Here is a 12,502-nt window from a genome sequence, read left to right as displayed (position 1 = left end):
GCAGCTTCAGTTGGAGCAGCTTCAGCGGTCGATGAAGCTCGAGTTCTTTTACCCTTCTTTGATACTGCCACCTTGGGCTGATGCCTCTTCGTGACTTTCTCCCCAAACTGGGCAGCATAATCTTCGTTATCCATATTATCAACTAGATCTCTAGCCTCTTTGATCTTCTCAGCTGGCATGGGATCTCCGCTCTTCAGGCATGCAGTTAACATTTTGGAAACACGCTTGAACCTATTCACATGTTTTTCATACGTAATGACATAACATCAAACGGTAATTACCTAAGATTTATAGGAATAACATAAAATGAACAAAAATATAAGAACACGCACCAGTCTATCATAACCAGCTGGTTTGTCTTTGATGATACAATTATAACTTGAACCCGCCGCAGTAGTGTTGGATTTGATTTCACGGATAACCAAAGGATGTGATACCTTGTTATACCAACTCATATAGTCTGGAGAATTTTCATCACCTCGGGTGGTTCGTCTACCAGTGTCGATAATGAAGTCATTCCTCTTATCCCAGTTATCAAGAACAGTAGGTGGGCCTGTGTGAACAATCTTGAGATTATCAACCACTAGAAGAGCACAACTCCAACTCCAATTTGTAGTAATCCCCCATTTTCTCCACAGGTTGTTGTTGTATATACCCGTGTTGTCGCATCACCCTAGAGGGGTTATACATCACATATCCTGTGGGGTGCCACAACGGTCCAAAATAAAGGGACAAGTCCGACCGAACATTTATATGCCCACTGGATCGATCTTCCTTGTATGGATCAAAGCATACGTCTGAGGCCTTCAATTGGTCCAAAATCTCCCTCATGCGAATCAACTGCTGCTCTTTTGTCCTAGAACGGTTGTCTTCAAATATATACTTTGTTCCTCTAGGAGTACCTTTGCACCACCCCGGGTTCTCTCCGGCCAACTTCAGGATAGGGAAGTGGTCATAGATCCATGCCTATATACATAAGAAACCAAGTTTTAGTAAATAGATTGTGTATATTCGGTAGTAATTTCCAAACTTTATTTCCGATTATATATAATCGGAAATAAAACTGAATACCTATCCGCCGAAAACTAAACATTCGGAAATAGAGATGGATCATTTCCTACCGAATATGCGTCATTTGGAGTTCAGTAACCTATAGTTTTTCTGGCCTGTATATTCGGTAGTAATTTCCAAACTTTATTTCCGATTATATATAATCGGAAATAAAACTGAATACCTATCCACCGAATACCAAACATTCGGAAATAGAGGTGGATCATTTCCTAACGAATATGCGTCATTTGGAGTTCAGTAACCTATAGTTTTTCTGGCCTGTATATTCGGTTCTAATATCAAAAGAATATTTCCGATTGTATATAATCGGAAAACAAAGTAAGTACCTAACCACCGAATAACCAACATTCGGGAAAAGAGATGGATAATTTCCTACCGAATATGCGTCATTTGGAGTTATGGATATGCATCATATGTATTGTCTACTGAATAACTAGAGTTAAAGAAAAAACCTGCAATAGAGACACATTCCCGGCAACTTGGCAGGTTCCTAGCCTCGAAGCCTTTCTCAACTCTTCCATCAAGAATGCTAGGCATACCGTGCCCCAAGAATAGTCACCGACTTCATGGAGAGGATCCAAAAGTTGTATAAGGTTGGCGTCGATCCGGTTGCCAGAAGTATTGGGGAATATGACACATCCCAATACACAAAGGAGATATGCGGTGGCAGCGTGGTTCACTTGCTCATCAGTTAACGTTCCATTCTTTTCCTTCTCCAAGGTGCCTCGAAACATATTCATCAAAGATGTAATGTTGATCTGTCTTGTTTTGTAGCTTGCATGCCTCCTAAACTCTGTTGTTGTTGTCTCTTCATCCCAACCTAAGCACTTTTTAGTTAGAGCATAAAGTTGTGCCCAACTTACCTGCTTTGTGCAGTTAAACTTCACAGTTGTGCCTTGGTCGGGAAGGTTAAAAATCTGCACATCATCATCCGGAGTAATCGTCATCTCCCCAAACGGCATATGGAAAGTATCGATCTCAGGATACATTCTCTCCACGAACGCTGATATGGCCACACGATCATGTTCCAACAATGAATTCTCGGCGGCATTAGCTAACCCCGAGTTGGCAACAATTGACTTGAACCTTTCACATTCACCGGATAAAGGCCACGCAAGCATTTTTGTTGGTGTGGCGGTAGGTTTGAGTAGACGGACCGCATCTTGATGATCCTATTAAAGTACATAAAAAAATCCTTAATACAAATATTACGATATAACACATAGACAATACATTAATAAAAAATAGTAATTTTATTACCTCGGTTTCGTATATTTCTTTGGCCCATGAGTCTTTGTATCCAAATAGCAATTTTCCTCCATCCGCCGGTAGCCCAAGGATTGTGCCTGCTAGAATACCCTTCTTCTTCAAGTGCTGAGGGACAAGATGTGGTGCTTTCTTAGCAATATCCTTCTTTACACCATCTTTTCCTTTTTTGGCTTTTTGGGTACCACTTGGTTGTCCTTCTTTTTCTACTCTTGGCACTGGATCAACTGGTTCAATTTCATGGTGGGGTGTAACTTGTGGAGCAGTTGGTTCTGCACTTTGTTGAGCGGCTTGTTCAACACTTGGTTGCACCCCTTGTTCACTGCCTTGTTGTTCTACACTTTGTTCAGCACTTGGTTGCACTCCTTGTTGACTGCTTTGTTCTTGTAAGATTTGTTGAGCACTTGAATTATCTTTGGCGCTCCTTTCCCTCCTAGCACTAGCTGTCACTTTCTTCCTCCTTTCTCGACTTTGTCTAAACAACAAAGAAAGGAACAATATTTACAAACTATACAATCGGAAGACAAAGTATGGAAATATAACCTGAATGAACACATTCGGAAGTAAAAAGACACATACTGTTCCCAAATACAAAACAATCGAAATATAAATAAACATGTTTACAACCGAATATGCATCAATTGGAGTTCAGAAGCTGTAAATTTTTCATCCTACACAATCGGAAGACAAAGTGCACATCTATAACCCGAATGTACAAATTCGGAAGTAAGAAGACACATATTTTTTCCGAATGAAAAACAATCGGAATATAACTAAACATGTTTACAACCGAATATTCATCAACTGGAGTTCAGAAACTCTAAAATTTTATCCTACACAATCGGAGGTATAAAACATTATATTGTCTTCCGAATAAATACTGGCCCCAAAATGGGATTTTTCCTATATCAGAAATTTTGAGATTTTTTCAATATATACATTCGGTAGTGAGTGTTCTTCCGAATACTCTGTGTCTACTTAAATATATTCGGTAGCCAAAAAATTCATTAAACTACCGATTATTAGCAGTTTGTATCCAGGAAGATATGTCCACCAATATTCGGCAAATAATCATCAAATCTTTCTCCCGAATACTGTCGATGTTCTTGAGAAATGAAGAACACGACTACATTCGGAAGTAAATGAGCATGAATATCGTCCGAATATGGATAAATAACTGAAAACCCTAGAAATTTTTTTCTCGATTCGACGAATTAAAGCGAAATAAACACCAAAAATGATAGATTCTTACCTAATTGGGGCCATTTGAAGTTGACGAAGTGTTTGACTATCGGAATCGCCACCACCGACTACATTGTCGGGTACTTGTTCTTCGCGTTCTTCTTCATTTGCAGCAAGAATTTCTTTATTTCTTGCTAAAATCCCAATCTTTGGATCGATACCCCGAGCAACATTTTTTGTTCTAGGTCTGTGGGTTTCATTTCCCTTATCCATTGTTTTATAAACGAATCGACGATGTTTTGATTTTACGATTCGCGGCGATGTTTCGGTTGAACGAGGAAAGTTTTTTTTTTTCCACAATCGGAAGATATGAAACTGGAAGAAGAAGAGTTGAAATGAGTAGAATCTTTTTTGATTTGGTTTTTATACGGTTTTACCAGAAGGGCATTTATGTAACTTCAATATCATATAGGGTACCCTTAACTAGAGTCTTTGGATGGGTATAAATTGATGGCCCCTAAATCCTTTTGAGTGGCCCCTAAAAATGCGAGGCTAATAAAACCATGGTCCCTTCAAAAAAACCATGGTCCCTAAAAAATCATTCTTTACTTGTTTGTCGGTCTCAGTGTGGTTGGATAATGGGCAAATGTGCTTGTTTGTCGGTCCCATTGGACTTTGCTCTAAAGAAAACAACCCAACTACCCATCTCTCACAGGCCCGGCACAAACTGTTATCCCTTTTACGCCTCTTCCTATTAATTCTGTTTCGTTTCTAGGGTTTCGATTTCATTTTGTAAACATAGAGGCAGAGCTTCGCTGTGAAAGTACCCAGAGCAAATCATTATCCTACGCCTATAACTTCCAGGTTAGGACTAGTTCCTGTCCTTTATCGGAATCTCTCGATTGGAAACTTATTGCATTGAAGCACAAATGCAGATGGCTAGAGGTATGTTTCAGAACCCTAATTGTATTTTGAGATTTATGGGTTAATCCATCTTATTTTTTGATTCTACCAGAAATCTGTAGTGTGTATAATGTTTTTCTTTTGAAGAATCAGAGAGGGTTTTGTTGTGATTTGTTTCTCACAATCCTTGTGAATGTATTTTGGGTTTTGCAGGATTATAATTATATCTTCCTTCTCATTGCTGAGTTGCTGTAGAAAAGCAGGATTTCAATCTTTAAGACTTTTTAGATTTTAGCTACGGAGATGATTTCAGAAGAGGATACAGTTGAGAAGATCCTAAAACTTGGCCAAGGAAATGAAAAAGTGGTGCAGATAGGGATATAGTCAAGGCTTGTATCAAATTATTTATTTTTTTTCAAGGGCACATCCTAAATTTGGGTTGCTTTGAGTCAAGCTCGCTCATGTTTTTAGTGATCATAAAATATTCTGGGAATTCTTCGGATGGAAATATCTCAGTTTGGTGGTTGGGAGACGACTAAGATTGATCAAGCACACCCTGGGGCCTGTGGGTGCAACTTCAGTTTCTTGGGCACCAGTGACAGCTCCTGGAGCTCTAGTAAGATCTGGTTTACTTGTTCCTGTTCAGAAGCTTGTTTCTGGTGGTTGTGATAATACTGTGAAGGTTTGGAAACTTTACAATGGAACATGGAAGATGGATTGCTTCCTGGCTCTTCAGATGGGTAAGGATTGGGTGAAGGATGTGTCTTGGGTGGGTATCAAATCTAGGACTTCCAAAATCAACTGTTGCAAGTGCTTCGGCAGGATGGAACTTTTACTGTACGGACTGTCGCAGATCTGTGGGAAGGCAAAGTTTTGAAGGATTTTAATACTCCTGTTCAGAGAATTTCGTGATCTCTTACTGGTAATACTTGGATGTGGCTGATGGTACAATACAACACTGTTACATTCTCGAAAGAAGCAGTTGTTGGAGAATGGCAGCAGGTGAGAACAGTAGAGCCCTAATTCCAGTCTTTCCCTAATTCCAGTCTTTCACTTTATAATTCTCTTGGTAGCTTTATCATATATATTGGGCTGTTTTGTGTTTTTTCTATTCTTATTTTTCTCCCGTGATTATACATTTCCTGGATAGTGCTGGTCAATTTGAAACTCCAAAATTTCAAGAGTTTCGTAGAATTGAAGCTATTGATGAGCTAATTGATCAGTAGTTGGTTGTTGTGGTGAATTGTTTGTCATGCTATCCTTTCGTTTTATTCAGTGGAGTCATCAATACTCTCCTTAAACCTTGTGAGTTTACAACTTGGGAGATTACTTCTCAAATTTATGCAGTTGAAAAACAGAAGTTAGTTTGGAACACAATTTAGCTTACTTTCTTCTGATCTGAGGGATTAATTTCTTCTGATTAGTGGAAGTTTCACAAACTTATTTTACTTTTTACTGATGGTGTGTTTGAATACCAGAATCAAAACTTTTGATTCTACAAAACTCTTGAAGTCTTAGTAAAAAGTTGATTTTTATTATTCTAGAAGTCATTTGAAATTGGGTTCCCAAATTTACGTATGATTTTTGTGCCTCTTGAATTCGAAAAGTAACTTCTTAAGTGGTATCCAAACATGCTATAAAAGTGTTTGGATCCACCTTGAGAAGTTGCTTTTCGACTTCTAGAAGCAAAAAATGTCAGAAGTTAGGTTCAGAATGACTTCTAGAAGTAAAATGATGTACTTTCTGTGAAACAAAATGTTTTTGCTTCTTATATTGTGGAAAGAAGCAGTTAATGGAGAAAGGCAGCGAGTGGCAACATAAGAGCTTTAATTCCAGTATTTCACGTTATAATTCTTTTGGTAGCTTTATTATATATCTTGGGATTTTTTTTTTTTTTTGTGTTTTTTCTTTCTCTTACCGTTTTGTAGAACTTCTATTCTTAATTTTTTCCCGTGATTATAAATTTCCTGAATAGTGCTGTTCATTTTGAAACTTTAAGACTTCAAGAGTTTTGTAGAATCGATCAGTAGTTAGTTGTTGTGGAATTGATCAGTAGTTAGTTGTCGTGGAAGTGAACTGAATTGTTTGTCATGCATATCCTTTCGGTTTGATTGAGTGGACTCATCAATACTCTCCTTAAACGCTTTTGAGTTTTCTTACTGCATTTTGAAAAAAATTCAAACTGGCTTCTGAATTCGTCAACTATTTTCCACGTAGAAACAGGTGTTCAACCATACTAAGCATATGGTTTTCTCTTCTATAGTTCTTCTCCCTGCGAGTTTCCATGTGATGGCTGCCTTTAGAAATGGTTTCTGAACAAACATATCTTATTTCTGTAGCTTATCTGTGTTTCTGGATGTATTAATGATCCTTGATGCCTTACTTCATTTAGGTTTGCAGATTGTGGATGCAAGTATGAAGTGTGTAGTTTATTCTTTATTTTTATAAAACTGTTACCTTTTCCAGTGATGAGCTATTTAGTAATCCGAAAACGAATTGGCATGATGACAGATGGTGCTCCCTTTCTGCGGTATAGGTTGAGGAACCATGATTTCATGCCCTTGTGGATAATAGGCATTCTGAGGATTGAAGGTATCAGATTTGAGATCTGGAAACAGTATCATTTATTTCGGTGTTTTTCTTGCTATGATTTCCGATTTTTTTTGGTTGTCTTTTAATCATTATTTTCACTGAACTGTTACATTTTCCAGTGATGAACTATTTAGTAATCCGAAAAATGAACTGGCATGAAATTGATGACAGATGGTGCTCCCTTTCCGCAGTGTAGGTTGAGGAACCATGATTCCATGCCCTTGTGGATAATAGGCATTCTGAGGATTGAAGGTATCAGATTTGAGATCTGGAAACGATATTATTTATTTCATTATTTGGGTGTTTTTCTTGCTATGATTTCGATCTTTTTTTGGTGTCTTTCAATCACATGCTTCTTTTACATATGTAGATTTTACTGCTATACTTCTTCAGTTTTGTGTCGCATATACGATTGGCTCTCTTCCTGTTTTTCTTATACAGTTTGCTCTGGGCCTCCGCTCAGATATACTTGAGAGAAACTGTACACTTTGAAACTTGGTTGTTGTCAACAATCATGTGCACCACCAAATCTTAGCTATAGTGATTTTCTGTGTATTTGTTTTGAACTGTAGGGTTTAGAACTTTAGCTATTTGGGTTTTCTTTTTTAATGAATCAGAGAGGGACCTTAAGCTTACGTCAGTAGTGCATTCTTCTTTATGCCAAACTATTACCTTTTACTGTGATGAGCTATTTAGTAATCCGAGAAAAGAGCTTGCATGAAATTGATGACAAATGGTGGTCCTTATCTGCAGAACATACTGAGGAATGAAGGTATCAGATTTCGGAGATCTGGAAACTATAATAATAATTTAGTTTGGTGTTTTTCTTGCTATGATTTCCGATTTCTTTTAGTCGTCTTTTTATCATATGCTTCTGCAAAAACTCTTGACAAACCGTGGAAGAAAACCACGGGAAAACTACCCTCTCACATTATTGAAATTGTGGGGGCCAAAAATCCCCCAAGGGGTCGGCCCCAGCAAACATGTGAGATGACGGTTTTCCCGTGGTTTTTTTCGACGGTTCGTTTTTAGAACCACTGTCTTTTACAATACCTTTTCAGTTTTGTGTTGCATATATGTCCACCACCGAATCTGTTATGGTGATTTTCTGGTTATTTGTTTTGAGTCTAGGATTTGGGACCTTGGTATTTGGGTTTTCCGAGAGAGACCTTAGCTTATGTCAGTATAGCGTGTTCTTTGTTTGTGCCGAACTATTACCTTTCTTTTTGAAAAACCTTTGTAAACAGTTAAAAAGCTTTATGGAGTGTTTGTGTCATACATGAGAGATTATTTTTTCACTTTTATTCAGTTGTAAAACCAGAAGTTAGTTTGGAGACACGATTTCAAAGTGACTTTTAAAAGCAAAAAAGTTTACTTTCTCTTGATTTCAGAAATTAATTTCTGCTTATGAAAAGACAAACACTTCTGCTTCTAGCATTTAAACACTCTATTAGCAAAAGTTTCACAAACTTATTTTATTTTTTACACAATAGGGTGTTTGAATACCAGAAAAACAGTCTCCAGAAATAGAAGTCAATTGCAAAAGTCAGAAGTAAAAACATTTTACTTCAAGAAAAGTTAACTTTTTTGACTTTACAAGTTATTTTGAAATACGGTTCCCAAATTTACTTATGATGATTTTTGTGCCTCTTAGAATTTGAAAAGTAACTTCTTGAGTGGTAGCCAAACAAGCTATTCGGATCCATCTTGAGAAGTTGCTTTTTGACTTCTAGAAGCAAGAAAGTCAGAAATTAGGTTGGAACCAGTTATTAGAATGAGAAATAAAAAATCTACTTTTTGTGAAGCAAACTGTTTTTGCTTCTGACTTTCGAGACTGACTTCTGCTTATCCAGAAGAAAACTAGCCTAAACGGCCCTAAACCCTACTAGCTCATCTTTCAATGGCCCGGCATAAACTAGAACTGTTGTACCTTGTATGCATCTTCCTTAATAGTTTTTCGTTTCCGGGCTTTCGATTTCATTTTGTAAACACAGAGGCAGAGCTTCACTAAAAAAGAACCCTGAATTAAAAAAAAAGAAGAAGATCAGTATCCTGCACGCATGATTTGACTAGTCAGGACTAGTTCCTGTCCTTTACCCGAGTCTCTCAATGGCAACTCATTGCTGAAGGAGAAATGCAGATGGCTAGATGTATATTTCAGAACCCTAATTTTATTTTGTGAGATTTAAGGATTTATTTCCTGTTAATTTTTATATTTTACTAGAAATCTGTAGTGTGTGTATAGTGTTTTTGTGTGTATTTTGGTCTAAGACCTTAGTTATTAGAGTTTTTCTTCTGAAGAATCAGAGAAGGTTTCTTGTTGTCTGATTGATTTCTCACAATCGTTGTGAATGTATCTTGGGTTTTGCAGGATTAGAGTTATGTCTTCCTTCTCATTGCTAAGTTGTTGTAGAAAAGCAAGTTTTCAGGCTTGCGACTTTTCAATGGTCTCAGAAGAGGATACAGAGCCTAAAACTTGGCCTTGGAAATGAAAAACTGGTGGAGAATGGGATATGGTCAAGCAATACATCTTATCAAATTATTTAATTTTTAATTTTTGCCTTTTCTTTTCAAGGGCACATCCTAATATTGTGTCATCTTGTTCTTATGATGGGAAAGTGGTTATCTGGGGTGAGGTATGTGTCTTGGGTACCAAATCTAGGGATTCCAGAATCAACTGTTGCAAGTGCTTCCACAGGATGGAACTGTTATTATATGGACTGTCGCAAAAGAAGGTGATCTGTGGGAAGCCAAAGTTTTGAAGGATTTTAATACGTCTCTTACTGGTAATATTCGGATGTGGCTGATGGTAACAACAATGTTACATTCTCGAAAGAAGCAGTTGGTGGAGAATGGCAGCAGGTGAGAACAGTAGACCCCTAATTCCACGTTATAATTCTCTTGGTAGCTTTATCATGTATCTTGGGGAGTTTTTTGTGTTTTTCTTTCTCCTACCCTTTCGTATAATTTCTATTCTTATTTTTCTCCCGTAATTGTACATTTCTTGAATAGTGCTGTTCAATCTGAAACTCCAAAATTACAAAAGTTTTGTAGAATTGAAGTTGTTGATGAACTATTTGATCAGTAGTTAGTTGTTATAGAAGTTAACTGAATTGCTTGTCATGCCTTTTGTTAGATTGAGTTGAGTCGTCAGTACTCTCCTTAAACTTAAACGCTTGTGAGTTTTCTTATTGCATTTTGAATTTTATTTACAAACTGGCTTGGTTTTTTCTTGTATAGTTGTTCTTCTCCCTGCGAGTTTCCATGTGATGGCTGTCTTTAGAAACGGTTTCTGAACAAGCTTAGCTTATCTGTGTTTTGGGATGTGTTCATGATCCTAGATGCCTTATTTCATATAGGTTTGCAGATTTTGGATGCAAGTTTAAGTATAAATATGTGTAATTTATTCTTTATTTTCACTGAACTGTTACCTTTTCCAGTGATGAACTATTTAGTAATCCGAAAAACGAACTGGCATGAAATTGATGACAGATGGTGCTCCCTCTCCGCTGTGTAGGTTGAGGAACCATGATTTCATGCGCTTGTGGATAATAGGCATTCTGAGGATTGATGGTATCAGATTTGAGATCTGGAAACAATATTATTTATTTCATTATTTGGGTGTTTTTCTTGCTATGATTTCGATCTTTTTTTGGTGTCTTTCAATCACATGCTTCTTTTACATATGTAGATTTTACTGCTATACTTCTTCAGTTTTGTGTCGCATATACGATTGGCTCTCTTCCTGTTTTTCTTATACAGTTTGCTCTGGGCCTCCGCTCAGATATACTTGAGAGAAACTGTACACTTTGAAACTTGGTTGTCAACAATCATGTGCACCACCAAATCTTAGCTATAGTGATTTTCTGTGTATTTGTTTTGAACTGTAGGGTTTAGGACTTTAGCAATTTGGTTTTCTTTTTTAATGAATCAGAGAGGGACCTTAAGCTTACGTCAGTAGTGCATTCTTCTTTGTGCCAAACTATTACCTTTTACTGTGATGAGCTATTTAGTAATCCGAGAAAAGAGCTTGCATGAAATTGATGACAATGGTGCTCGCTTTCTACTTTATTGCAGTATAGGTTGAGGAACCATGATTCCATGCCCTTGTAGATAATAGGCATTCTGAGGAATGAAGGTAGCAGATACGAAATCTGAAAATGTACGTATTTGTTTGGGTGTTTAGTTTTTTTTTTTTTGACTCAAAAAAGGGCAATGATATTAAAGAGGGTTCAGCTGCACCATTAAGAGTGTGATGCAGAGAGTAATGCCATCAAATAAATCTGAACCTACAGACCAATTGAAATTAAAAGCTTTTACACTATCAATGATCTTTTCTAGCTTGTTTGGGTGTTAGTCTTGCTATGGTTTCCTATATTTTCAAGTTGTCTTGTGATCACATATACCATTTTTCCTGCACTACTTCAGTTTTGTGTTGCATATACAATTGCCTTTCTTCCCTTTTTTCGTTTGCAATTTTCTCTGGATCGCTGCTCAACTTTTGATACAGTGGAGAAATTATACACTTGGAAGCTTTGGTTGTCAACATTCAGGCCCACCACCAAATCTCAGCTGTAGTTTTTTTTTTGTGTGTATTTCGTTAAGGTCTAGGGAGGGTCCCTTGTTGTCTGATTGGTCTTACAATTTGTATGTATCTTGGGTTTTGCAGGATTGAAAGTTTTATCGTCTCCTCATTCCTGAGTTGTGGCATTGGTTTTCGAAAGGTAGGAGGATCCGAATCTCAAAACTTATAAGATTGTAGTAAAGCCTAAAACTCCGAAAAAAGGAAATGAGAAAGTAGTGCAGATAGGGATATGGTCAAGGCATACATTGTATCAGATGAAGGAACAAGTATAGAGAATTTGCCGTAAGTTTTGTGTTGCATATACTTCTTGTTTTTGTATAATTGATAATTATAACATAGTTTTAAGCATTTAATAACACACCCAAATTGCATCAAATGTAATTCTTCGTTTGATTAGAAGAGGGGAAAATACTAACAACAGTAGAAGGGTTCTTCCAGGATTGCACGTTTGCACATGGCAAGAGAGACTTGCATATGCTGTTGATTTTATACATATTATTTTATTTATTTTGAAAGAAGAATTGTTTGTTAATTTTATTGAAATAGTATACGAGTATATATTGAGAACCATTGAAGGAGTTTGGAAGTAGTCGAGGTATCAGAAAAGAAAAACATACAATGCATACATCAATGACGTAAAATTAGTGTTAGTATTAAGCCTAGCACCCTTGGTGTGCGGCTCTTTTCCAACTTATTATTCTGCAATACCTTATCTGCTATCTAGGTCAGTGGGAGCAGACCATGACTGTATTACGAGGAAGATGATTAACTTATGAACTCACCCCGCCGGCCCTCCCAAATTTGGTTTGACGCATAATCAAGTCTTCAATAACTACACAGTTTCTGGCATTGAAACCATTCATTTTGCTGCTTCCAAAATAAATCTGGAGCAGCTTGCTCTTA

General features: G+C 37.1%; 1 long non-coding RNA gene across 5 annotated transcripts; it reads left to right on the top strand.

Moving 5' to 3' along the window:
- The first annotated feature begins 4,303 nt into the window (after positions 1-4,303).
- On the top strand, positions 4,304-11,952 carry LOC113313878. Of its 5 annotated transcripts, none has more exons than XR_003342106.1 (6): positions 4,304-4,464; positions 4,636-5,424; positions 6,934-7,014; positions 7,211-7,266; positions 9,386-9,876; positions 11,684-11,952. It is a non-coding gene; the product is annotated as an uncharacterized LOC113313878 (long non-coding RNA). The 5 variants fall into 5 exon arrangements; XR_003342094.1 differs by having other exon boundaries at positions 7,206-7,266; XR_003342096.1 differs by having other exon boundaries at positions 7,186-7,266.
- The last annotated feature ends 550 nt before the right edge of the window (positions 11,953-12,502 follow it).

The sequence above is a fragment of the Papaver somniferum genome, chromosome 1 (genome assembly GCF_003573695.1).
Source record: "Papaver somniferum cultivar HN1 chromosome 1, ASM357369v1, whole genome shotgun sequence".
NCBI lineage: Eukaryota > Viridiplantae > Streptophyta > Magnoliopsida > Ranunculales > Papaveraceae > Papaver > Papaver somniferum.
The sequence above is the reverse complement of the archived record's forward strand: the minus strand, read 5'-3'. Positions and strand labels throughout refer to the sequence as shown.